At 39.2% G+C, this 25,873-nt stretch overlaps 1 protein-coding gene across 50 annotated transcripts in view; it reads left to right on the top strand.

Annotated features, from left to right (window-relative positions):
- Positions 1 to 25,873, top strand: part of TCF7L2 (transcription factor 7 like 2) — a 203,609-nt gene that overhangs the window by 2,337 nt on the left and 175,399 nt on the right. The window contains exon 2 of one of the 50 annotated variants that reach the window (XM_042855249.2): positions 23,714 to 23,787. The exons of the other annotated variants lie outside the window; for them this stretch is intronic. The gene's annotated coding sequence lies outside the window, so the exon portion shown is untranslated. The remainder of the gene's footprint in view (positions 1 to 23,713; positions 23,788 to 25,873) is intronic. 50 annotated transcript variants of the gene reach the window in all.

Raw genomic sequence — 25,873 nt, 5'->3', positions numbered from 1 at the left:
CATTTCTTTCCTCCCCCCTCCCCCCAGCTCTAAGCCCCCTGCATGTCCTCCCCCCGTCCCCCTAGTCAGAAACTTTCCAAACTTTCATGGCTTTTGCAGAATGGGATTTGTTTACACTTCGCCATATTTTTTTTTCTTTTTTACTTTCAGTTTTGCGTGGAGGTCTTTTCACCTCTCGATTCTCCCTTCTTTCAAAAAATTATAAATCCCAGGCTGTGTTTTGGTTTCTTTTCTCATCAGCTGAATCTCCAATCTGATTTCTACAAAACTCTTTATTTGCCATGGTGAATGATCTGTTTTCTTCTGCCCTCTTCAGTGGCGTCTTGGTCTCTTCCCCCCTCCCTCTTTTTTTAACCTCCCCCTTAACCCTTTCCTTGCTGCAGAAGCTCTCTCAGATACTGATGTACCGTATTGGGAGTCACCAAGTTATATAGTTTCTTATCCTGTTTTGTAAAGACTAGAACGTTGTTGTTTTTTTTAAATTCCATTGCAAGTTGTCTGGCCTTTTCACTTTGGTTCAGCAATTTCTCTCTTTTTCTCTGTGTGTTTACACTTTTTTGGGGAACGGGAAGGTTATTGACATTTAATTGCAAACTCACATGCTTGATTAGTTTAAACTGAACAAACCTTGATCAGGGAGATGAATCCATCTCTTGAACGCTCACAGAAAAAGCCCATCCTTACCCGGAGCTAAACACACTGCTCTTATTTTGCAAGGGGAGAAAGACCTGAAGGAGTTCTTTCTTTATTTGTGTGTGGCTAAACTGAGTCCTGAAAGGAGTTAGAGCAGAGCACAGACCAGGACTGATACAATAAACAGAAACTGCCTTTTAAAAAATGAATACATTAAACAACCCCCCCACTTGGAAGTGCATTCTAGAAATAATAATCTTGCTGAAAATATGTGTGTTTGTGGATGAAGGGCCAGATTTTCTGGGTAAAAGAGAGAGTCTGTATGGAGGAGGAGGGAAGTAACTGTAGTTCAGATAGTGGGGTTCAATTAAACTTTGGGGTGTGATGGGGGTAGGTTTGTCTCTTGCTGCTGTTTCTCCTTTGATGCTTTGTAGTATCACTAACTGTGCTGTATATCCCTATGTAACACACATCAAGACTAATTTTTTTTAAAGGAGGGGTTTTTAATTATGAATGGTAAACCCATGGGGAGTACAAAATGCTAAGAAGTGTTTGTTTACACTTGCCCAAGGTTGTCATTTTGCATTCTTTAGGTGCTTTTAAATCTGAAGGGTCCCCCACCATCACCATGTATCTATTTACACATTTTTTTGTAACATGAGAGAGCAATTTGAAATAACAGATCTACTGTTCAGTAGATGTTGAATCTGTGCTAATGGATTAAGTCTTGGACGATTCCAGTTTATCAGATCTACAAGTGTTTCAAAGCGTTAAAATATTAAACATCAGGTCAGGCTTGTTTTCACTCAGTAAAGTGGCAGTAGCAACCTAGATTAGTAAATATAGAGGGATTGAAATATGAAAAAAATATTTTTCTAGTTTTGCATGTATTTAAAGACGTGGTAGTATTTTACTTATTTTATTATGGTTATTATCTTGTAAGGCTGCTTTTCAAGCGCCATGATTTCTCAGACTGTGGAAGAGGGTGACTGCAGTTTGTAATTTTAATGATTGGGGAGGGGAAAAGCATGGGCTGAATGCATTATATTTTGCTTCAAATATGGTTATGTATGTATTTTGTGTGTGCATGGCTTTTTAAAAAAAAAAAATTAAAATTCTGTAAGCGTTAGGTTCAAGATCTCAGAGTATTGCCCCAAAATTACTTTGTTCCAAATAGTTTTATATTGCAGTTTTTAAAAAAACTTAACATGCTTTCAGTATTCCAAGAATAGTTAGCTTAATTGAGGTATCACATTCGTTTTTTGTGTTCTGATTTTTTTTCAAAAATATTTTTGTTACAACAGACATAATTCCTGATTACATTTATTTGTCACCTTCTTTTTTCTCGTTAGAACCTAAAGATATGGATCATTTAGTAGTTACCTTTAATGGAAATATTCCTCCCTTTCTCCCTACATTTAAAAAGGCCTTCATAAGAATGTTCTATTTGTATGAATTAAAGGTATTGTATAAAAGATTACATGTTATTTTATTGTTGACATAGCAGGTGGCCTTGTAGTGTGTTATCAGATGGATTCTAAAAGGGATATTTCCACTCTCAGTAGGCAATTTTATTATTTGCACATCAGGAACCACAAACCTTTTCATATCTTCACCTTTTTTTCTTTCACATTCTGTATGTCTCCGTGTTTGCTTACCACTTAATTATGGGCTGAAAAAATTAAAGTTATTCATTTAGGCCTGAAAGCAGAATAATTTAAAGATTAAGCAGGATAGATGTTGTCTGACATACTGTATGTTCTAGGTGTATTCTTGACATCTACTAAACCAGCTTTGAATCCCAAACCACCTAGATTTTAGTTTTAAATGCAAGTTGGAAATGTATAGAAAATTCTGCATAGTTATTATTTAATATATAAAAAATACATCTTGTGTAGACTTCTAATACCCTATCCGTTACATTTTCAGAGAATATAAGGTAAAAAGGTGATGTAGTTGTGTAGCATATATTTTTTTCTTTTTTTGTTGCTGCTGTTGTGGTTTGTTCATTTATTTTGGTTTAGCAGAATTGTTGTTAATTTTAAATGTATCTGCAGCTGTCTGTTGTTCAAAAGCAAACTCCTGAGAACACTGATTTCTTCTTTTCTGTTTTAAGAACGTAAAGAATTATGAAGTATCATTAAATCTGCTTATGATGAATAATGCTTTAATTGTTGAAGACTCCATAAAGCTTGATAGTAATAATTTTATTTTAAAATGACAAAGATTTTTCTGTATAATGTTAATTTTGTTTTTGATAGAGTAATGTTGGATGGCTTTTAAGAATACAGATACGCATTAAGGAGAGATCTAGTCAAATAGAAATGTAGTAATGTATCTGAGAATCTCTGTCTCGCATATACTTGAAGAGGGACTGAGGTAGCTGGCTATTAGGAATAATAAAGGAAATAGTTTGCATTTCAAAGTTTAAAAACAAAGAAGTTGTATTTAATTTGAAACCCGCATTTAGTGTTTTAATTCATGTTTTCAACCAGCAAATAGAAATATTTTGTTAAGAATATTTACCAGCAGATTTTTCATATTTTTATCAGTGCTGTTGCATCTTCCTTTGCCCTAAATTGTTTGCTTTCCAAGTGAGAGATTTCTTACTAGATTGCACATAAGGCAGCATCTTGTGTTCATTTCTGAATTTTGAATGCTTGGAACAGCAAAATATGAGAGCAGCCCATTCACTAAGGTTTTACCTTCAGTAAAGGAAACTTTAAAAATAAATAAATAACAGACTTGAAAAATGGATGTTTTCCTTTATCTACTGAATCAAACCTAATCCTTTCTAATACAAAAGAGGTAGACGCCGAAGTGTGAAGGGTTAATGGTGGTCCTTTTTTCCCCCCTTGAATTGTTTTGACAACACTTTTCAAAGTGTGACATTCCAAGCCCCCTGCAATACAATGTAATATTACTGTAATTACACAGGTCATTACATTTTAAATAGAGAACAATAAAATGCTTATCGGTACTGAAAAAGAACAGGTGTTCTTGCCCTTCTTTTGGTATTTATGCTAATTGTTTTTCATCTCCTTCAGAAATATTTATGGCTAGGCATGTTAAGATTTCAGTTTCGATATGATAGTATTAATTCTGTACTAATCTTAATGGTTGAGGTTTAATGTCTGCAATATGGATTATGGTATTAACATCCACCAACTAGTTTAATAATGTAGATATAACTTAATATGTCAGCACTTTAGTGCTCTATGATACTTAGCATTCAGTGATGTGCATTATTCATTTTTTTTTAAAATGGACATGTTTTTAATAAAGTTTCTGGAATTGTGTAGAAACATGCTATTATATAAGAATTGATGGTCCTGTGGTATAAATTGGTTGGAACGTACAATATGAAACTTCTGAATGCTTAAGTAGGTAGATTGTTAATTCTGCAGCAGAGTGAATCAGTGTTGGTGGGATACAATGGTAAATAGTCTGGATTCTGTTAATTTTTTTCCATAAAGAATCTGAATGTCCCTGATATAATTTCATTTTAGAGAAAATGCACCATTGGTTGGTCAGCCAGTTTCTCTCTGAAGGGGCTATGAAAAATAGTTATAGCAAAGTTTCATGTTTCTGGAAGCTTGCAAAACAATATAATACAGTACTGTTACTTGAGTGTACAGGATAATTGCAGTACTGCACTTCATTAAAAATAATATTTGCTTTGGAAATTGAACATTTTAATAGGTGCACCAGTGGCTGATCTGTACTTGAAAAATTACAGTAGATGCCTTTCCAGCTTTTGAATGTATTCATACATTAACTGGTGATGGATTTTTTTTTCTATTCTTTTCTCTCTTTTTGCTTTTGCTTTTTGTTTTCTTCAAACACAAAAATATATGTAGGTTAATCAGTTAAAAAATATGGTGCAGCTTTCACTGAAGATTGTAAACCAGAGTTCAGGTAAAAAAGTGTTTTACATTTGTCAGATTTTCATGACTGGGTTTCAAAATCAGATTAAAAATGCCTTGTAGAGAAAGGACAGCTGCAGATTTTTTGGGTGGACGTGAGTTTCTATGCCATGACTAAAACTCTGAGGACCTTTTCCCAGCTGTCTGGGAGTTATGTGGAAGTTGGATTATTGGCAGTTAAGCATGAGACAACCTGGATTTAGCAAATGCTCTCCTACACAGGAAGTAGATGACATTATAGTGGGGGAAGGGAGGAGATTCTTGTGCAGACAGAAGCAGGCAAGAAATAATATGCTTCTTCCCACCATCTCCTCGCCCCTCCCAACTTCAAAACAAGTGCTTGCTTATATATAAAATGTATTTGCAATATATATATAATATTGTGTGTGTGTGTGCACATTTTTTTCCCCATGGTTTGTACGTGAATAGGATATTATCCCCCTAGGGTGACCAGATGTCCCGATTTTATAGGGACAGTCCTGATTTTTGGGTCTTTTTCTTATATAGGCTCCTATTACACCCTACCTCCGTCCTGATTTTTCACACTTGCTGTCTGGTCACCCTATATCCCCCCTACACTGTAACTGTTGTGAGAACTTTTGTTTCGTGGTGGTGTTTGTAGGATTAGAGAGAAGTTTAGAGGTGTGTGTTTCTTTAGGTATTAAATTACTGTAAATATGCAAGTAAGCCTTAAACTTGGGTTCATAATTGGGCAGGTTTGTGAAGGAAATGGTTAATTTTACAACCAAAGGCAAACTTGCACCTCGACAGGTCTGCTGAAAGAAATGTGCCACAGTCATTTGCTGGCAAGCAGCACAGGGTCATAAATCCACAGGGTTTATTTACAGCCTATAACACTTATGAATGTTAAGATATTTGACGCCACGCTGGCCTTATAATATCCAAGGTCCACAGACACTGGCAGTGGGTCAAATTTCTTTCACTAATTATAAGCAATGAGACATTGGGGGGTGGGGGTGGAAATCATGAAAACCCCAAAAAGCTAAGAATATTGCACTCCTCCTCCCAACTGCAGGTTTGTGTTTTTGCTTTTTACGTAGGATATAGTTAAGTTTATAATTAACACTTGGAGTGCAGAAAAATTCGAGAGCAATTCTAAACAATGCGGACAGCCAAATTAAAAAAAAAAAAAAAGTTACTACAGCTTGCATCCTTTATGAACACACTGACAGTATTGTGTAGTGTATCTAGATACCAACCCAACAAAATATTTCCCAGAATACTTAAAGAAACTTGATACCTGGAACTGCCTTTTAATTTATTGATGTACCACTGAGCTGGAAAAAGAAAAATCACATGCCAGGATTAATGCACAAGTTAAATGCATCTTGGAAATGTGTATTATTAGCCTGTTTTTTTTTTAAAGGTGTTTGGATAAGACTTCGGTAAAAAGCTACATTGTGTGAAAACACACACAGAGTACAGCAGTTAACATCGTCAGCTTTGAAACAATAGTTAGATGAAAAAGGTTTTATGTGCTTCAAGAAGGAAAAATCTGAGTTTGCAGGGAAGAAAGTGTCGGGGGTGGGGGGCACTGGAAGTAGTGTTTGGGAGAAGAAAACGGTATCTGAGGAAGTGTAGAGAATCCAGAGGCCAGGGGAGGGTTATTAGATGACTAAGAAAGAATGCTAAAGTGCAGAGAGAAATGTTACAGACTTGAAAAAACGTATTTGGGTGAATGACTGAAGGGGAAATTGGGGAGCTAGGGATTGATTCTTAAGTGTCAAGAAAGTCTTGGGGGACAGGGAAAAACATTTTCTTCACGCAGTAAAGCTTGTTGTTCACGGCTCACTCTTAATTAAACATGCTTTCCTGGAGTGGGCAGTTAAAATTTAAGTGCTTCTCTCTTGCCTGTATGTTGTGTGTGTTTTAAACCAGACAACATGATTAATAATCTGTGCCTAGGTATTAATCTAGTTTTAATTTCTCTAGCAGTTTCTTGATTTCAGCATCCCCATAGATTACTGTCACATCCAGATCACAGATACCAGGGGACAAGCTGGGAGAGTGGGGGAGAAAAAGACTAAGAAATCGACTCTTGTTCTCCATATGGGTTTCGTCTGCAAATCATGTAAATCCTGACTCTTATAAAAAAAAAAAAAAAAAAAGGTGGGGGGGGGGCTGTCATTGTACTTTCCACAAATAAATGTACAGGCAGTTTAGTTGAAGGCTTTATGCATTTTCCTAGTCAATGGAATGCTGTAACTTATTAGCCTCTGGGGATAAATATGAATCCCTTAACACCACATTACAAAGATGGTGTGGTAGTACCTTTTTAACAGGTTATCAACAGTGATGTTTTTTCATTTCCCAGGATACTTCACCCCTCCCTCCTCATCTAATTCCATGCTGGCAATTCCATCCATTCTAGTTTATTCTTTTGTTTTAGGCAGGCTAAAGCCTTGACCCTTATTCTTCTTGGGGTCATACACAGGCAACCGGGTTGGGCCAGTGCTGAATGAGTTAAGTTGCTAGCTAAAGTTTGGCTTCATGAAAATAAATTTGAGGCCTGGTAGGCATTAGCAGGGCACAGCACATTTACAGAGCTTAATTAGTACGAACTGTAATTGTTCATGGGCTGCCAGAAGGAGTAATGTTCAGGAAAAGTGGAGTCGTTCTTTTGCAGTCTTCAGTTTTAAAACGATAAATCACTTGCATATTTGTGCAGTGATTCAAATGGAGCTGAGACCTCTCCATCTCAACATGTGGTAAATTGTAAAGTCAATGAATTGCAGATGTAGGGGACAGCCAGATTCTCGAAGAAAATGCAGAATGAATGGGCAAGAGTAAATATGGACTGAGGGGATAACTGGGTTTCGGCTTGCTGTGCCAATTATGATGCACTAAAAACATCAGTAATTTTGTTCTAATCAATTTAAAGTTTCCTTAAACTAAATACAGGGGTACTGCGTGACTTCACTGGAGGTGTTTTAGTAATACTGAATAACAATGGGATTCCTGTGGAAACACACATGACAGCCAGATTAATTCCAATTAATTCATTATGAGTAGCGTTAGAGTTGTTCCTAAATGAATTAGTAATGATTGGACACTTTAAAATGACGCTGCAGCCACTTTTTAATGAGAGATGTTGTGGTAGAGAATGTCTTTGCATTCTAGTTGGGAGTACGCTGGGAAAGCTGTAGTGAGTTCTGCATTTCTTATCCACTCAGAAGTCCCATCAACTTCAGTGGGACTTCCTGGCTTCAGGAGCAATGTAGCATGAAACCCATAATCTGTACAGTACAGTTCATTCTGAACAGCTTTCTGATACAGAAAACATGTATCCCTCTTTCAGTTATTAATGGAAGACTGTCTTACCTCTGCCTGATCCAGAGACCACTGAGATCAGTGAAAAGTCTCCCATTGATTTCAATAGGCTTTGGACCATGCCCTGTATGTCCTGACCTGACTTCAAAGTTTTGCAAAAAGCTGTAAAAGGATTTTTTTTTTCCCAAACGAATGACCCTTCCTATAGTGCCTGGTCGCTGATTTTTAATATTTTAGATTCCTACAGGTATTTTATAAATAAATAACACAACTGTTGGGGCGTGATTCTGCAATAATGGTACATTGAAACCCAGGGCCCTCACCCCAAGGAAGGCTCCCAGTGATTGCAGGGCCTGCTTTGAGGCCACCTTGTCAGTCAATACTGCCTTTCCGGTGTGAGTAGGTGGATTTGTATGGAAGTTGTAAAAGTTAATGATTGTTCTCTGACTCACAAGCTGCTGGTTTTAGTTTGAGGGGAAAAAAATTAATGACAGTAAATGATGGAAATTATAGGAGACAAGTAGGCCTTGGTGAGAGGAAAAATACATTTGCGTTGTTAAAATGTTTTTGCTTCTTGCTGAAAGAAGCGCAAGGACAGGAGATCTGAGGATAGTGTCTCTTTGTTGTCAGATGCTTAGGGTGCTGAATTCTTTCAGGCATATGGTCAGACATTTAAATCAAATTCTTAGATGCCTGTCCATGTGGATGTTAAAGATCCCATGGCAATTTTTTTTTTTTTTTTTTTGAAATGGGTAGGAGCTAATCCTTGTGTCTTGGCGAACAGTTTCCTCTGCTCAGTAAAACAGATGATTTTAATGCCCAAGGCTCTGTGGGAAGTACTGTTGAATGCATAATGGCTGCCATGTTTGACTACACAGTCTCTGTTTTACCAGTGTCTAACTTAGTGCTTGTAAAGCTCTCTAGAGTGCCTAGGGTGTGAAAGGCGCTATAAAAACCAAAATCCTGGTCTGTCTTTTAGTTCCACTCTGGTCGGTGCTGCAGTTGAACTTCCAAAAAGAGAGGGCTCCTCAGAAAAACACCAATTGAAAATACTGCAGAGTACAATGTTTTGGCATGTGTGAATTTTAGAAACAAACAGTAGAAACAAAACACCTCCAACTTTGAAGAGATGCTTCACAGCCACAAAAAAAAAAAAGGGTCCAGCACCCATGTGAGTCATCAGTTCCCCAGTTTATATCAGATCAGTTGTTCCAGGATATGGCCATGTCTATGCTAGGGACAAGTAACTAAATCCGTTTTAAAATCCTGTCTAGTTGAACTGGTGCAAACTCCTAATGAAGTTGTTCTTGAACTAGTTTAACCCTGCTTAAATTGATTTAGCTTGGGTCGATAACTTATATAGATAAGCAAGGGTTAAACTGGTTTAAGAGCATCTACATTACAGGCTTGCTTTGGTTGAATTAGTATTGGTGTGGATAGGGCAATGGGTTTCAAACTTTTTGTATTGGTGACCCCTTTCACACAGCAGGCCTCTGAATGTAATCCCCCCCCTTATAAATTAAACCTGAGGGGTGGGGGAATATAATGGGGGGGTCAGGACTGTCAGCCCCACAGAGCTGACAGGCTCAGGACCCCCATGTACCCACCTTGTGACCCCCTGAGGGGTCACGACCCCCAGTTTGAGAACCAACGGAGTAGGGTTTATGTGCAGCATTACATATAGAAAGCTGCATTGGTGAGTTCCCAGACTCAACAAAGGACTACTGAAAGGTTGTGGGTGGTTTGTATGTTTTAAATATTTACTGGTATAAAGAATCCCATGAGAAGATGTAACCTTGAACGAACATATCAGAAGAATAAGATGGTAGCCAGACTGGCTACCTTTTTGTTTGCCTTGAGAAGTAGAGGAGAAATTCTTTTCTCCATGTGTGTCTTTGTCTAAAGGTATAAATTATTGTTCCATGTCTGGATGCCAAGCATTTTAGTTTACTTCTCCCCTTTGCCCAAGCCCTCCCCGTATTTCTCCCCCAAAATAAAACTAAGAGTTTTTTGTATTTATACAAGAAACAGAGGGGTGTTATATAGAGAAATCATGTTTTTTATGGGAGTTAGCCAAGCACATAACTTTTGTAGTAGCCAAAAATATAATTGTATAAAGAAAAATACATTGCCCCATAAAGGATATTTATCTGCATAAGGACAAAATATCTTCATAATCCATAGACCATCAAAGATGGGATGCCTAATTTATTTATTCATTTTTGGGGAGTATATTTTGCCTTGACATCAACTGTTGCTTACTTGTGGCAGTTAATTATACTTTGTCTTTAACTTCAACTCATTTTTTAAAAATGTGAATGTCTATGAAAACTAAACCAAAAGTGGAATTGGATGAATGAAAATGGAATTTGGAATCGTTACAGCTTTGTTAATATATTTGTAATGTGATTATCTGCCTGGTTACATGTGCACGTCTGTGTTTATGTGTGATATATATTCTTCTAGTATGTATACTTTGTTATCAGGTGTCTATCCAATTTTAATTGACAATATAAGATTCCTGTGGTTACCCTGTGCACAGATTGCTTTGGGGCTCTACAGGGTTTGTGGGAAGAAAAGAGATTCGACAAGTTTCCATTAAGCTCTGAATCGGGCAATTGGAAAAGAGGAGAATGAAATGAGCTGAAAAGAGGAACAACTTGTTAATGTTGCATTCTGTGCTTGGAACGAGAAACCTCTTTTAGACAAGAGTGGTTCTCAGGCCAAGAATTTCAAACTCGGAGAGAAACCTGTCCAGAACACAAAAGTTGTTTGAACGGGGTGCAGAATTGTCACAGTAATTAGAGCAATCTCCGTTTACTGAGTGGCAGCTTTTATAAAGGACAGGGGATAAAGGGTTCAAATTCATCTTTCTCTCTGTGATTCACTTTTGATGAACTGCTGCTGTGTATGTGAAGGAGTGTGTGCGTGTGTGGCCACATTTTCGACTACTCATCATTAAATTGTCCTTGTTTTATATGAACCCAAGAGTTGATTTGTTTTTTTCCTCTAGTGACAATTCCAGGCATTATGCTTTATCTTGCACTGGTATTCTAATTGGACTGATTATACTGTACTAGGGTGATACTGACTGAAATTTGTCTCTGCTTTGCCTTAGGAACAAACATATTTCTTAGTCAATATGCATCATTTTATACCCAGTGCTGCAATTTCTGACTCTTGCAAACCGTCTTTTTATGCAGACTTTTAATGCAAAAAGTCATTAACTTGAATAGGACTGCTTGCTTTCAGGAGCAAGGACTGTTTGCACTAGTGGTGGGGCTAGTCCCTTAAAGTTTTTCATCTAGTCAGTCTGGAGTTATGGAAGTCAGTCTGGAGTTTTGCTACTGATCTCATTGGGAGAAGGATCTGGCCCATAGGCTGCATGAGGTTGGGTCTTGGGAATAAGTCAAATAATTTGTTACAGATTGTTTTTTAATTGTTGTTTGTAGTCTGGTAGTACCGAGGCCTCAATCCGGGTTCCGTTGTGTCAGGCACTGTACAGACACACGTGGAGAATGGATAGCTTATTCAGCAATGTGAATGTTAGCAACAGGAAGAAAAGATTAAGAGTCAGTGGGAGTTAAATTAGGCCTGCCCCTAAGAATTAGATTGACCTAGCTTAGGGCTGTGAAAAATTTCACACCCGTAGCTGGGTTGACCTACTGCAAATGCACCTAGGCCGGTGGAAGAATTCTTCCTTCCATGGAATTCTTCTATTGACCTACCTACTGCCTCTCAGAGAGGTGGCTTAATTGCATTTATGGGGGAAAAATCCTTCTGTTGATGTAGGAAGTGTCTATGCTTATGGCTGTAGCCGCTGTATTGTTGGCATACCCTAAGTTGCTTCGTGACTTTTGAAAATTTTACCTTAAATGCGTAAATGATACAGATGTATCCCTGTTCGCATTTTATTTGTTGTTACTGCTTTTGCCTGAGCTTCAGCAGAGCCTTTTTTAAAATCATGCAGGGATCTGTCATTGTAGTTCGTAATCTTTCCAGGGTAGAGAGCTTTTTCTAATTATTTATGTGATACCGCTTTTGGGTGCTGTATAACTTAAATAACTCAGTCTTGCCCCCTTCTTCCATCATTGTCCCCAAATACACAGGTGAACCTATACACAAAAAAAAACCTTTGCCCGATCTCTTGCTCTGTAACCCTGTTCCCCCAACTTTAAATTCCACCTCCAGGAGAGGGGGAGTGGAGACTAGCCAGGCAGGGTGGGAATGGAGTGGGCACACATTTTCCTTTCCCCCTTCCAGCTCTGCAGAGATTCCCAGGAAGAGATAATACAGCCTTTTCCACGGAGCATTTTTTTTGGAGCGGTGGGAGATCTGGGGGCATCCACAAGGAAGTTGGGGGACAAAGGAGCCAATCTTGCCTCTCTTACTTTTGGGGAGGGATAGCTCAGTGGTTTGAGCATTGGCCTGCTAAATCCAGGGTTGTGGGTTCAGTTCTTGAGGGGGCCATTTAGGGAACTGGGGTAAAAAAATCTGTCTTTGAGCAGGGGGTTGGACTAGATGAACTCCTGAGGTCCCTTCCAACCCTTATATTCTATGATTCTAATGGGATTTCTCATGTGAGATAAAGTCAGTGGATTAGCAGCCCAACCCCTTATTCATGTGAATAAAGTATTTGATTACTACATTCCAGGACCTACATCAGATCAGGACCTAGGTACACCTTCAAGTAGAGAAGAGTAGAATACTTGTAACTAAGTCCAGAATTTCTTGACATAAGACACTTGTCACATTTCATTGGAAACGGAAAATACGCCAATTACCCCGAAAAGAAACTGACTAATGTATATACAGGGGTTTTATTAAGCAAAATCTGGCATTTTCCATTGGAAATGGACCAGTTTTTAGGTAGACCCTGGACCCATTTCTTAGCAAAATCAGATTTGTTATTTTGAGCAAAGGCAGCATTTTTGCATCAAAAGGTTGTGAAAACTTGTTCATGTGCAAGTTCTCAGTGTGAAAACAGCTGCTCTGTCCAGCCTGTGAAAGGATAGTGCCTGGATTTCTGAATGCAGTTCCTCTCAAAGCAAATGCTTTTTTCTCTTCACTTTTTGTAGCACTCTGCTTGTCTATGCCTTTGGTAATATGAATCTAGAGATTTTAACATTTCCAAGGTAAAGTACGCACAAGGGGAATTTCCTTTGGAATTTCATGCAGGGAATAGGTGATCCTGGTAATTGTGCTCATTTGCTCACTCGTTGTCATGACCTGTATAAGTAATTATACATTCTACTACATAAGATCTATAATATAATTTAGTCTAAAACATGTGCTACCCCCTAAGGCAGTTAAGAGGTGCCTGCCAGCCTGAAAGTCCTCAATATGCATGGGTCCAATTATCAAAAACATGGCATTTATTTGGATATACCTGTTGCAATTTACTGGCCTCTATTAATGCTGCTTTCCTGCACCCAATCCCTTGTGTTTTATAATCTGATAATTTCTCTGTAATGGCTGGCTTCTTCAGTTACATATGTACTGTAGTAATTCTGCATCCTTCAGGGTAACTTGATATCTTATATTTGGTTACTGAATAGCCTTCCCTTTACTTTGGATTACTATGGTCATTTTAAACCTAGTAACAAATAATAATATGTGCATCTGCAATCAATGCCATGGCTCCATTTAGATATGGAAGGAGGAAGCGGATGTCTTCTCTTCATAAACTGCTTGAGAGGTGGTCCTGTAGTTTGTGACGACAGCAGAAAGCTATTATTTGATTTTTTTTTTTTTTTTTTTTTACAGTTCTTCATTCAGTTGCAAAGCATGTTACGCAGCCTGTAAAAGCAGCCATTGGTTGCAATTCACGTGGTGATTCAGTGCGACAGAGCCCCTACTACATCAACTGGCATCAACTAGCGTGATCAGTATTGTTTCACAGTCTTGCTTTTCTGCCTGTTTTGGGGATTTTTTTTTTAAATGTGTGGCAGTAAGTAGTTTTAAGGTAAATAAGATGCTTCTCTTCAGGGGAGTTCATCTCACATGTATGGTCCTAATCCTGCAAAGACTCACACATGTGTTTAACTTTACTCACCGGAATACTCAGGGGGATGCTCACATGGGTAAAGTTAAGCACGAGCATAAGTGTTAGCAGGATCAGGGCCTAAGTATGTAATCGTGGGGGTAAGGAGGATGGGGGGGTGGGGCAAGGACCAAAGGGTATACAAAAGAGATGCTGAGAACAAGGGGCAAATGTTTGTCATCTTAACTTCCTGCAATCATGTTAAAGTACAGTCCTATCTGAAGAACAGCTCTGTAAAAATGAAACCTTATTACATGACACGTCTGTTCTTTGTGCCATTTAGCATCTGCTAACTTGGGTAACTTAGAGCCAGATTTTTAAAGGTTTCACGGAGTTGAAGGACAGAAAGGACCATCAAATCTAGTCTGACCCTCCTGTATGTCACAGGCCATTAAATTTCACCCAGCTACCCCTATATTAAGCCAAAAGATATTTGTTTAGACCAAAACATTTCAGTCCTCAGGAAATGAAAATACCACAGGAAGAGAACAGGAGAGACCAATACTTGAGTCCCCTGCAGCAGCCCTGATTTCAAGGGGAATTAGGAGCCCACTAGTGAAAATACCACTAGGTGCCTGTCTCCATCTTCGGGTGCCTAAATACCTTGTAAAATCTATTTTTACTGCTACTTGCTCCAGTAACACTCCAGTGAATTGGATTTTGTTTCTTCTTTGTCAGTTAGATGAATTGTTTGTTAAATTTCAATTACAGGGTGTGTCAGTTACACCTGTACAAACCCACAGGCATAATTAAGGGCATAGTCTGGGGTTTCACAGGTCTAACTGAGGCCAAAATTTGGATTTCAGGGTCTTCTATTACTAGGTGTGAGGGAGTGAGTGTGAGAAGGAAAGAATCCAGCTTGATTTTTAGATCCCAGGTTAAAATTGCATGGCAGACAGTTGGGGAAGGAGGAAAAGAGGAAATTCATTTTAAGTACAGTTGAAATGGAAACAGAAAAGAAATAAACATTAGATAACTCCTCCACGTGCATTTTTTTTTTTTTTTTTTGCAGAGTCACTCTTCAGAGTAAACCACACAGAAATAGTGTTAAAAATTTGTGGCTTGATTGTCTTAGTGTTCTGGTTTAATTATGACTCATTTTTGTATGAACCGAAAGTGTTGGAATAGAACGGCAGTTTATTCTGACCTAAACAGAAGTCAGTGTCATGAACACCAGATTTAAACTGAGTAAATACGATGAGAATTTGGCCATCAACTGTTTTCATGGAAATCAATAGCACAACTCCCATTGGTTCCGGTGGGGACAAAATCAAGGCCTTTGGCTCCTAGCTAAGGCATTTTTCCATTGCCTCAAATCAAAAGGGACTTATATATGTCAGTTCTTTCTCTGCTTCCACATATACAAGGAATGGGATTCAGGCTAATGGAAAAATATGTGGTTAAGTAGGCTTGGTGTATGTCCTGGTGTCTGGTGCTACCTCAGAAGTGAAACTTCTATTAAACAAGACAGATGTGTGTGTAACAAACCCCTCCCTCTTACATTATGTGTATAAAAGCACACCATAAAAGGCAAGAAAATTCAAATCTGAACCTCAGAACTTTACTTTGATTCTGTTGTGCTGATTGTATAGCATCATCTAGTTTACGTAACTTCATTCATGTATGTATTGCAGTGGTCATACTCATTTTAGGGGTAACTCCATGAAAGTCCAAAGGAATTACATTTGGGTGAATTTATTTAAAAAAATAATTAATTGCTAATCTTTCAAGTCATCATTTGGTCTCCATACACTCTCTTAAACCCCCCTTTCTTTAGTGTCATCTTCTGTTGTTGTGCTAGGCTGTAAGCTCTTTAGGTCAGAGACATCGTATTTACCTGTTACGTAAAATGTCTGTGACATCTGAAGTGTGAAGAGCTATATTTAAAAAAATAAATACCCGGTCAAATTATTCTTTGCAAACAAACTATCAGATTAGTTTAGTCTGTTCAGCCCCTCCTCCTCCTCCGTGTTCAGGAACGAATTTTGATGGTTACGAATGGATACAGTATTTGCTGAATACTTCATGCAACAAAATTTCAGCCTGTGGGTTGTTTGCTAACAATTTGCTCTTCTTTGTGATAAGTGATTGCTCTCCTAAGTAGCATGGTATTGGTCAGGTGACTGAAACTTTTTAAACAAAAGAATAATGAATAGTGACCCCTCTTGTTATTGCACAGATACGCTTGTTTGCATGTGAATATGGGTATTCTCATGAAGAACAACCATCCTCCAAACATTTGCTTGAAATCCATCTGCCTAAATGCTAATAAACAGTGAATGATAAAGGTTGGAGCATTCTTCAATCCAGCAATCATTAGGAGTTGAAAATAATGTTCATTTTTTTCAACCACCCTCAATATTTGATTAGCTCTAGTAATTTGGTGCACTATGGGCATATTTCTCCACTGAGTGTTTTAAGAACTATACTAGCCCCCAAAAACAGAGCTCCCCGAAGATAGTAGGGACATGTTGGAAAGTAGAACTGTTTAATAGCACTTTTAAACAGAATTGATTGCTACAGTAAATTGCAAACCGTTGGGATGGTTTTGTTTCTAGCACATGCAGTTGGCTGAGTAAATTACTATATTGTTTCCTAATCAGACAGTTGTCTTTTCCTGTGTATCTCCCACTATAGCCAATGGCAGGTTTGTGGGAGAAAGGGCTGCATTATGCTACAACCTGGAGGTCCTGTCTATACTGGGATTTATTATTATTTATTTATTACTTAACACTAATACACTGGTGCAGTATACCCACACTGAGACTGGGCTTGCCACACCATGTTTTACACTGATAAATTAATGTAAATCCCACTGGTTTCAATCCCCATTTTGCACTGGTGCAGTATGTATATATTAGGTGTTTGAAGTATAGCCATATCAATATTACATGAGTGCACATTTCTTGAATATAGCAATCCATAGTTAATATTTTTAGATGGCTATTGCCATGCTTGGTAAACCTTCCCAAAATCCTGATTAGGCCCCAGTCACACAAACAAGCAGTTAAATAACTATGCATGTGAGAAGTCTGGTTGATTTTCAGTGGGGGTGCTTGAGTGGGCATGGTGATCAGTGCATGGAACGCCATCTTCTGTGGCCACGCCTCCATGCTAGCTAATACCAGTTCAGGATCAGGACCGAGAGGGTGTGATGCAACTGTGTTTTAGTAGTGCTGAAATGTTTGAATGCTGTAGAAAAATCCAGAGTTTAGGCCCTAGGAGGTGGCGGGGAAGGAGGTAGGAATTTGGAATTAAGTGCAAAAATTGCATATTAAAATGGGGAAAAATATTTTAAGACCTTTACAACGTGAAGGGATTCTGCCAACTCAAATTTGGTCTAAAATTTAAATCCCCCCCCCCCCCCCCAAATTAAGACCAATGGAAATGTTTCCATACATTTTTTTTTTAAAAGTTGCCATGGAAATAGATGACTTTAAACGAACAACCCTCCCATTGCAGTATTTGTGACCTGAATCTTGTGGCACTGAGAACCTGAAAGGGGAGTTGAATTTAAACTGAAGTGAAGCTGATTTTTATTTAGTTTGCTGGAAAATGAAGCAAAAGGCAAACATCATAAATGGTGTGACAAGCATATTATATTTAAAAATATTTTCCGTTTTAATAGTCTGGCTCACAATTCTTCAAGGTGATTTTTAGATTTTTCACATTAAGCCTCCTTAAAGGTGCTTCAGTAAATGTTTTGCAAATTTTGTTAACACAAAAATTAAAATAAAGTCCTTGTATGTCAAAACTCACTGTAGACCCCAAGGGTTCACCAGCGTGTATCCTATCAGGTGCTTGAGGTTCTGATGCAAGGACTGGAAGAGGTTTAATGGGAAACCCCAACACTGATTTTCACAGTGGAACTGGTGACAGAAGACACTGATGCAATTCAGTGCCTGAATAATCATTTTATTATGGCTTCCTAAGGTACTTTTGGGGAACTTGTCTGCCTCTGCTTAGATTCTCTGCTAAAGCCGAACCACCTTTTATAGACAACACTCAGTGGTTTCCATTGAACCACCTGGCACTAAACAGGCCATTTGAAGATAGTTCTTTAAGGAGGGTGGAGTGCATTACAAAGCACAGTGCTCAGAAATTTAAAACCATTAATATTCTTCCATGAACAGGTAGCATTGTTCTCTCAGCTATTGTTTGCTAAGGCTTGATGCCCATGTGGGCAAACAGAGACTTTTGTTAGATACACAAAACCAGAATGTTTTCAGTATTGATTCTGTCTGAATCCCTGATATGTTAGAGTGTAGTCCAACAAAGCCAAATGTCCTACAGCTGTAATTTAGCTTTATCATCAAAGGGTGACAATAATAAGGTGGAATTTTTTTTAAAAGATTATAATATTCTCCTAAAATTTGGATGTTGTGTGATGCACGTAGGTAGCTAATTGTGTCTTGGTGCTTGCTGGCTTTAGTCTGGCTTTGATAGAGGATTGTTTATGATATGCCTGTTTAAGACCATCTGTGGAATACCTGTATGCCATCTTTCCCTAAGCATTTTGTGTGCTCAGATTTCTGGTCACCACGCTTGGCAATGGTGTGTGCAGGGGGGAAGGGAACAACCACTCACATGGAAAATCCTGCTTGAGGGCAGAGAATGTTCTCCCACAGCATAGTTTCCCATCTTCCTCCATCCCTCTTAAAAGAAGCATTGGGTTCAGCCATTGGGGAACAGCGTGGATCTCAGGGAACTACCAGAGGAGGACAACTGTCCATACAGATGCCCAGCATGAAAAGGCTCCATGCTAACGGTCATGCTGCCTCTAATGCCCCTTATATCCCTTGCACAAATGTGGGCCTTTGAAGTGATGTCCATGCACTGTGTCTCCACCCCAAGAACAGATTCTGGATCCAGGTCTTAGCAAGATGGGGACAGCACTACAGAAGTGGCAGCTCCTCCCTCCCCACTTCCCCCCCCCCCTTTTTTTTTTATGCAGGGACTTTCTGTACAAGGATCTTGGGGAGTGTGAGGGCCCATGCTATTTTAAATATGGTCTGAGGTAATCTAATCAGTCTTTACCCCCTGCTGTCCTCCTAAGCTGTATCCCAAAATAACCCTTGGTAGCATGACACTGAACATCACATGTGAAGCTTCCCCTCTATGTTTTATAATCTTCTGTACGCAGCCCAAGTCTAATGTTTATGTGAGTGTCGTCAGAAAGATTCTATAGATGTATTCGAGCCTTGTATAAAAGTGTGACACAACATCGCTTTCTGTATTTGTCTCTCTGACGTCCTTGCTGCCTTACTTTCAATTTGGAAATGATAAAAAGCAGTGTGGATGTGCCAAATCTTGTTAAAGTAAGCATGAATTTCCACTCTCCACATTTTATAAACAATCTAAATGTCCTGTTGAAAAACATATGATTGGTGTAGTAGTGTTTTTTTGCCCTTTTTCTTTTTTCCTCCCTCTTCCTTTTGTTGCTTTAACCTACAGATGATTCAGAAGAATAACAAACCAAGAAAGGATTTTAATGGATCCATCCACAGATAAATATAGACCATCCGGTGGTATAAAGGTTTTATTGGCATGAGTTTCGGCTGGCCATGTTATTTACAAGAGACGAATCCACCAGTGAGTCTGTGCAGACCGTACTAAATGAGAGCCAGTCAGGTTTTTTTTTTTTTTTTTTTTTTAGCACCTCCAGACTGTGAACTAGTTTTATACCACACTTAGTAAGGTTTATTTTTTTTTAAACCAAACTTTTATTGATACTGGCAATATTTTTTTGTTGCTTGCCATCTATAAAACCAAGCTTTCTTTGGTACCATGTAGACGAGAGTGTGAGAGACATATTAGACTATATATTTTAAATGTAGCTTTCCCAGATATCAGGGCATTGCACTTTGAAGATGCGACATATTGCAAAACCCTACAGCTAGATACCAGTACTGTACATATCACTGGAAAGTCTGGAATCCCAGCTCTCTAATAGGATACAGCTTGTTTCTCTAGCTCACTTAGGGTATGTCTTCACTTACCGGAGGGTCCGGCGGCAGGCAATCGATGTTCTGGGATCGATTTATCGCGTCTGGTTAAGACGCGATAAATCGATCCCGGATCGATCCCGGAAGTGCTCGTCGTCGACGCCGATACTCCAGCTCGCCGAGAGGAGTACGTGGCATCGATGGGGGAGCCTTCCTGCCGCGTCTGGACCCGCGGTAAGTTCGGAATAAAGTACTTCGAATTCAGCTACGTTATTAACGTAGCTGAATTTGCGTACCTTAGTCCGAAGTGGGGGGTTAGTGGGGACCAGGCCTTAGCTCATCAGACATTAAAATTCTCACTGCTTCAGGAGTGACTATAACTAATGTAATTTTAAATCCTTGCTTTTACACGACCCACAGTTGTGGGGGAGAAGGAAACACCTTTTGTAAAAGATTTAAACAAACAAACAAACAAAAAAAAGGACTGCAAACGATGGCTGTTTGAAACCTGCTTGCGTGGTTTGATGATGATAGAAAATGAATTATTGAGCAGAGTTCAAGCCAGTGGGCCAAAAGTGCAGCCTAAATATAGTTTTAGTTTGTTGCAGAAATAAATGAACTTTATTCCATTGTTATCATGACTGTGTGGCATAAATGCAATCATTTAACAGTGCCATTAAATATTTCATGTCCTGTATTGAGTCTCTCTCTTGACCTGGTTGGACAGGGTGTGATGCTTTTCCAGTTGTAATCTGTGACTCTTGCAGTTGATTTCAGCAGAGACTTTATGTGGGTGTGTATGTGTGGGAAGGGGAAAATAAGTCACCTTTGGAATATTCTGTACAGCTCATATTGTTGCAATGTACTTTAGTCCTCACCTCCTTTTTTGTTTAATTTGCTTTCCTAGAGCAGGTGGAAAGAAAGTTCAGCTTTCTGTCCAAATGAACACTTCATTTGGCAGATGAGAAAGGAGGCTGGATAGCTTGGTAGTACTTGTTTGTAGCCTGACAGCCTTTTAAATGTATTTATATTGGCTAATCAATATACAGGAACAATCCACTTGCCTGCTCAACTTAAGCACCATTTACTCGAGAAATAAATGATAAAACCATTGTGCTTAGGTAATAAAGGACGACATTTAAGAGTGATTATGGATGCTCTGCTAAATTTTTGGCATCTCATTTAAGCAGTGAGACAAATTGTCTTCTCCCAGGGCAGTTTTGGTGTGGCCCTGGGTGAAATCCTGGTCTCATTGAAGCCAGTGGGAGTTTTGCTATTGACTTAAGAGGTGGCATCTTGGCCCCATTTATGTTCTTCACTCCACTAGAAGAGATCTAGATGAGATTCCCAAATCCAATTGCTCAGTTCTTTGGACAGAGGCAGTTAGCTTGACCATGTTGGTGAGGAGGCTTTGTGGCTTTGTAGCAATCCCTGTACCAAATATTTTATGAGTAACATTTGATCGTCTCCAATGGGAGCCCTGTTTGGCCTTCTGCATCAAGAAGGAAGGTTGTTTTATGGATGTGGACAGGATTGTCTGGAAACTTTTGGGTCTCTTGAGAGTGATGTGGTAGATTCTCCCCTGTACCCCTTTGAAGAAAACGTCCTTTCCATACCCTCTGAGTCTAGCCAGTGTATGATGCTGATGTCCGCACGGTAGTAGTCCACAGCTTTGTGATAGGTCTCACCTTGTCTATTTTCAGAGCCAAAGCATTTGCATGATCTACCATGGCATATACCCTAAGCAGGGAGTTTCATAAGCCAATGAAGTTAGGAGCCAGATGTCTATCCTTAGTCTGTTAATGAAGAGCAGGAAGAAGGAGCATTGCAACAGACTGGAATAGAACAACCTTTGCTTAATTGGCTTCTACAGTCTGATCTATAGATATGACATCTGATTTGCAATGGAGCTCCCAGGACCCACTCAGTTACAAGGATGTGTTGTTCTACTTGGCCTCAAGGCTTTACACTGATTATTGGGGACATCTGAGACTTATTAAATGGGAAAAAAAAAAGTCCACACTTATCGGTCTCCTGTATCAGCTCCTGCTCATTGCATAAACTCTGCTATGTTCTACCCCAGTCTGTAGCAAACATCATCAACACTAGCTTCCTGTGTGTGCCAGAATGTCAACCTGACACCTATGTCCCATCCCTGGAGCTGTTCCCATACCATAATATAATTTCAAGAGCAGGGGAAGCCTCTGTTGAGGGAGTTGCCTATAAAACAAAGCAGATCTGAGGCTTTCTTTTTGGCCAGATTGAAAAACTTTCCCATTGTTTTTCAGATTTTATGAAATGCCGGTGCTGTTTCTTCCTTGTGTTGTGTTATGATTATTAGGCTTTTATTTTTCTTCAGTGTTCAGCCTCATGTTGTTAGGCAACCAGGCTTCATGCAACTTATAAATATTTATTACTTTAAGTGATGACTGAGAGGGAGGGCATTTCTTGGCTGTCACTGACTGGCTGGAAGAGTTGAAATCCTCATGCGGTTAGGTGTCAGGACCAATATTACCAAACCAAAAAGTCATTATTACACTTTCAAACGGTGATCTGTGCCCTTTCTCCCCAGCCCCTTTAGGAATCCTGACCCTCATTCTCTCACCATATTAGCAGAAATTAAGCAAATGTATAAGAATTTTCAAAGGTAATTAAACTGATGGGTCTAGTATAAATACGGGCAACTTTCTCACCTTATAAAGTGGTACAGATCCACTCCTGCAACACTTACCCACGCAAATAGTGCCATAGACTTCAGTGGGACGTCTCATATGAGTCTTAGGTCTCTTGTCATCTTTCCTTAGATAATACTGAGTTCTAAGGGGCTGCATGGCCTAGTGGGCAGGGCGATTGAGAGTCAAGAGACACGAGGGGAAAGTTGTTTAGGGCAAAATTTTCAAAAGCTTGGACAGGTGCAAATAGCCAGATGATGGGCTCAAGTAGAGGTTGATGCTCCAGGAGATTTTTCAGAGCTGGTGTTGGGTTGCACCCAACTTGTCTGAGAGCTCAGTTGCATGTGCACTTCAAAGGGGTGGGGAGCAGAGGTGTGATTTGTGGGATCAGTGCCCAACTGGTATTTTCAGAAGGAGTTGAAGGGAAGGGACCCTCAGGGCAGCTTCCAGTGGTTACAATTGAAATAGTTTAGAGACATGATGGAAAAGTGAATATATAATTTAGGTTGTAAACTCCTTGAGTCAGGTGTGAATTGGGGTAACCTCACAGAAGTCAATGGAGCAATGGTGATTTATACCAGCAGAGTATCTGGCCCCCATCTCTTACTTGTCTGTTCGGCATTATGTACAGCTATGGTGCTGTATAGCAATAAATAACAAAAGTTATCTAAAGTGAAAATGAAAGGAAAATACAGAGGTCTGGGGCAAAGCAGAGTGAAGGTGTTTGAAAAGTTAAATTGTCATGTATGTTGCCTTGGATACAGTTTTCTGCTCACTCTAATGATCACTTCCTACAAATTAAAGACAAGCACAGTTACCAATAGGGAGGGAGCAGGTCTCAATTTTCCAGGATCCATTAGGTTTATAATATCTTATCTTTTCTTTCCATTGGTCCATCACTAATAGTTTTTGTGCCCACCCTTTTTTTTTTTTTTTTTTGGAATGGAGGATATCCTATATGTTGGTATATGTGTTACTTGAAGAATTAAAAAAAAAAAAATCTTCTCCATCCCTTTCCAGAGACAGAGTGACCCTGGCTGATAAGGTTTTTATAGTGTTGTCTACCTGGCTTTGAGAAATCTTGTTTATACCATATTATCAAGATCAAGCAAATTTCAGTTTTAAACCAGATTTTTGCCTTAATTGTATTTTTTACATGGTTAACTTGCAGAAGCAGTATGAAAAAGTGCCCTTTATTTTAAGCCAGCAGGTTGGATTTTCCAGATAGAGTGACAGTAGCTGATGTACATCCCTTTGCTGGATGGTGGAAACTCCAGGTTAGAAAATATTTTTCCTCCTCTCTTCTTTAACAAAAAAAAAAAAAAAAAAAAGTATATGATTGCATCCTCTTACCTATCTTTATTATTAACCAAGGTTTATGACTCTTGTCAAACACCACTAAATGCCTCATCAGTAGATAACCTTGTGGCTTTGTGTGGAGGAAGGGAAACGAACAATACAATTTCTGGGTGTGGGATTAGAATCAGGTTGCTTATGACGGGTAATGTTCATTTTACTCTTAAAGCTCCTTTCACAGTACGGGAGAGATTTTGAAAGGCAAATTATGCTTTTGAAAGGTAATTGGAGAAATAATAGCCCAGCCTCCTGTTTTATTGTCTCCAAAATTATGAATAAACTTCAGTGAGCTGCCTACAAATATTTTGAAGCTGATGGGTGTGGCCTACTGGAACATACCACTGGAAATTGGGGGTGCTGGCTGCCTCTTCTACCATATGTAATTTTCTAAAGTGGCCATTGATTCTGGGAGGCTTAGCTTTTGGGTGTCCGCTTTGAGATACCTTGGGCCTCATTATCAGGGGTACTGAGCACTTGCAGCTCTGACTGAACTCGGCAGGTCTGGAAGAGGTCGGCAGGTCTGAAAAATCAAGCTCACAGTGTCTCCTCTTATACCTAACATCGGTGGCAACTTTAGAACATTTAAGACTTAAAATCTCTCTATGCTTGAGTGTTTACATCTGCAAAATGGGGATAATTTTTATCTACCTGACAGGGCTGTTGGGCTTTGTGAGTAGACTTTCAAGTTTCACTTTGAGCTTCTTGGACGAATGGTGTTATGTAAGTACTAAGTAGTTTTTGTTGAATTGAGGTAAAGAAGAGAAGACGCAATCCTTGAACTATTTGTTCGTGTCAATGCAACCAAATGCAAGAATGTTTTATGCCGTGCAGCTGTCTGCCTATATGCTCCTTTTACAGGATTATTTGCCCGCCTCTTGCTAGAGGACAGGACAGTTTTGTGTCAATAGAGTTTAAGCTTTTTCAGAAAGTATTGTTGATGACTGAAATTGAAGAATTGTAAGCACAATTCATCTTAGTGAACAGAGAGCACCGGGTGTGAGCTGTGCTGACTGGGACCAGACATTGACATACGGGCCGTCATCAAACTAATTGTTGTTTGAATTACCTGTTATGATCCGATGACAAATCTGCTTCGCTCCTGCCACTGGAGCAGAAAATGTAGCTTGAATTGGCGTGATGTTAGCAAGTGTAAACTGTACTTCAACAAGATGGATAAACCCAATTATGGGGCAGACCTGTAGAGAGAAAATCCATTTAAATCTCGTAATGTTAAGCAGAGCTGTGTTTAATTCATTTGAACCAATTTGGGAATGATGTATGAGTGTTGGCAAACATTAGTCAAAAGGGGAACAGCCGGGGAAAGAGATGCAGTGCTCCGCCAGGATGGCAGAGGAGTGCTGTGCCGTCTCACTGGCTAACACTAATGGCTGTGGAAGGGTAAAATGACAAAAAGATGTACTAACTGCTATTATGAGAACAGCACAGTGTAAATGAACCAATAAGAGAAACATATGGAGCAGAAAGAGGGGTGTAGTGTTTTTCTTAAAACCACTGATCTCTCAAATGGAGAAAGAAATATATTTTTTTAACCAGTATTTGTTATGGTTTTCACTGACTCTATTGCAGTGGGTTGGGTTGGGGGGGGCGGGGCGGGAAACAGGAGATCTAGGAACTTTGAGATCTTCAGCACTGATTTTTTTTTTTCCCCCCTAATGGAATGTAGCTCTAAGGAAACACTCAGTTCATGGACTGTCTTAGTATGTGTTTTAATTGTTCAGCCAGAACCTCTCCATTTAGAGCTGCCCTTATTCAATACAAAAACAGAATGCAGCATTCTACGGTAAGGGGCTGACGAACTCCAGAGAACACTGGTACTGTACAGTAATGGCCCTCTATGCCGCTGTTTATTATTTACTGGTATAATGCCCAAAATGTGCTAGGCAATGGACAAATACAGACTCAGTCCTTGCCCTGACAAGCCTACAATCTCAAAAAGAAATTGCTAGGGCAAGATAGCCGTGTTGGGGCAAGTGATGGGCCAGAACT

The sequence above is a fragment of the Chrysemys picta genome, chromosome 7 (genome assembly GCF_011386835.1).
Source record: "Chrysemys picta bellii isolate R12L10 chromosome 7, ASM1138683v2, whole genome shotgun sequence".
NCBI lineage: Eukaryota > Metazoa > Chordata > Testudines > Emydidae > Chrysemys > Chrysemys picta.
Note: the sequence above shows the minus strand (reverse complement) of the source record. Positions and strands in the feature narration are given on the sequence as shown.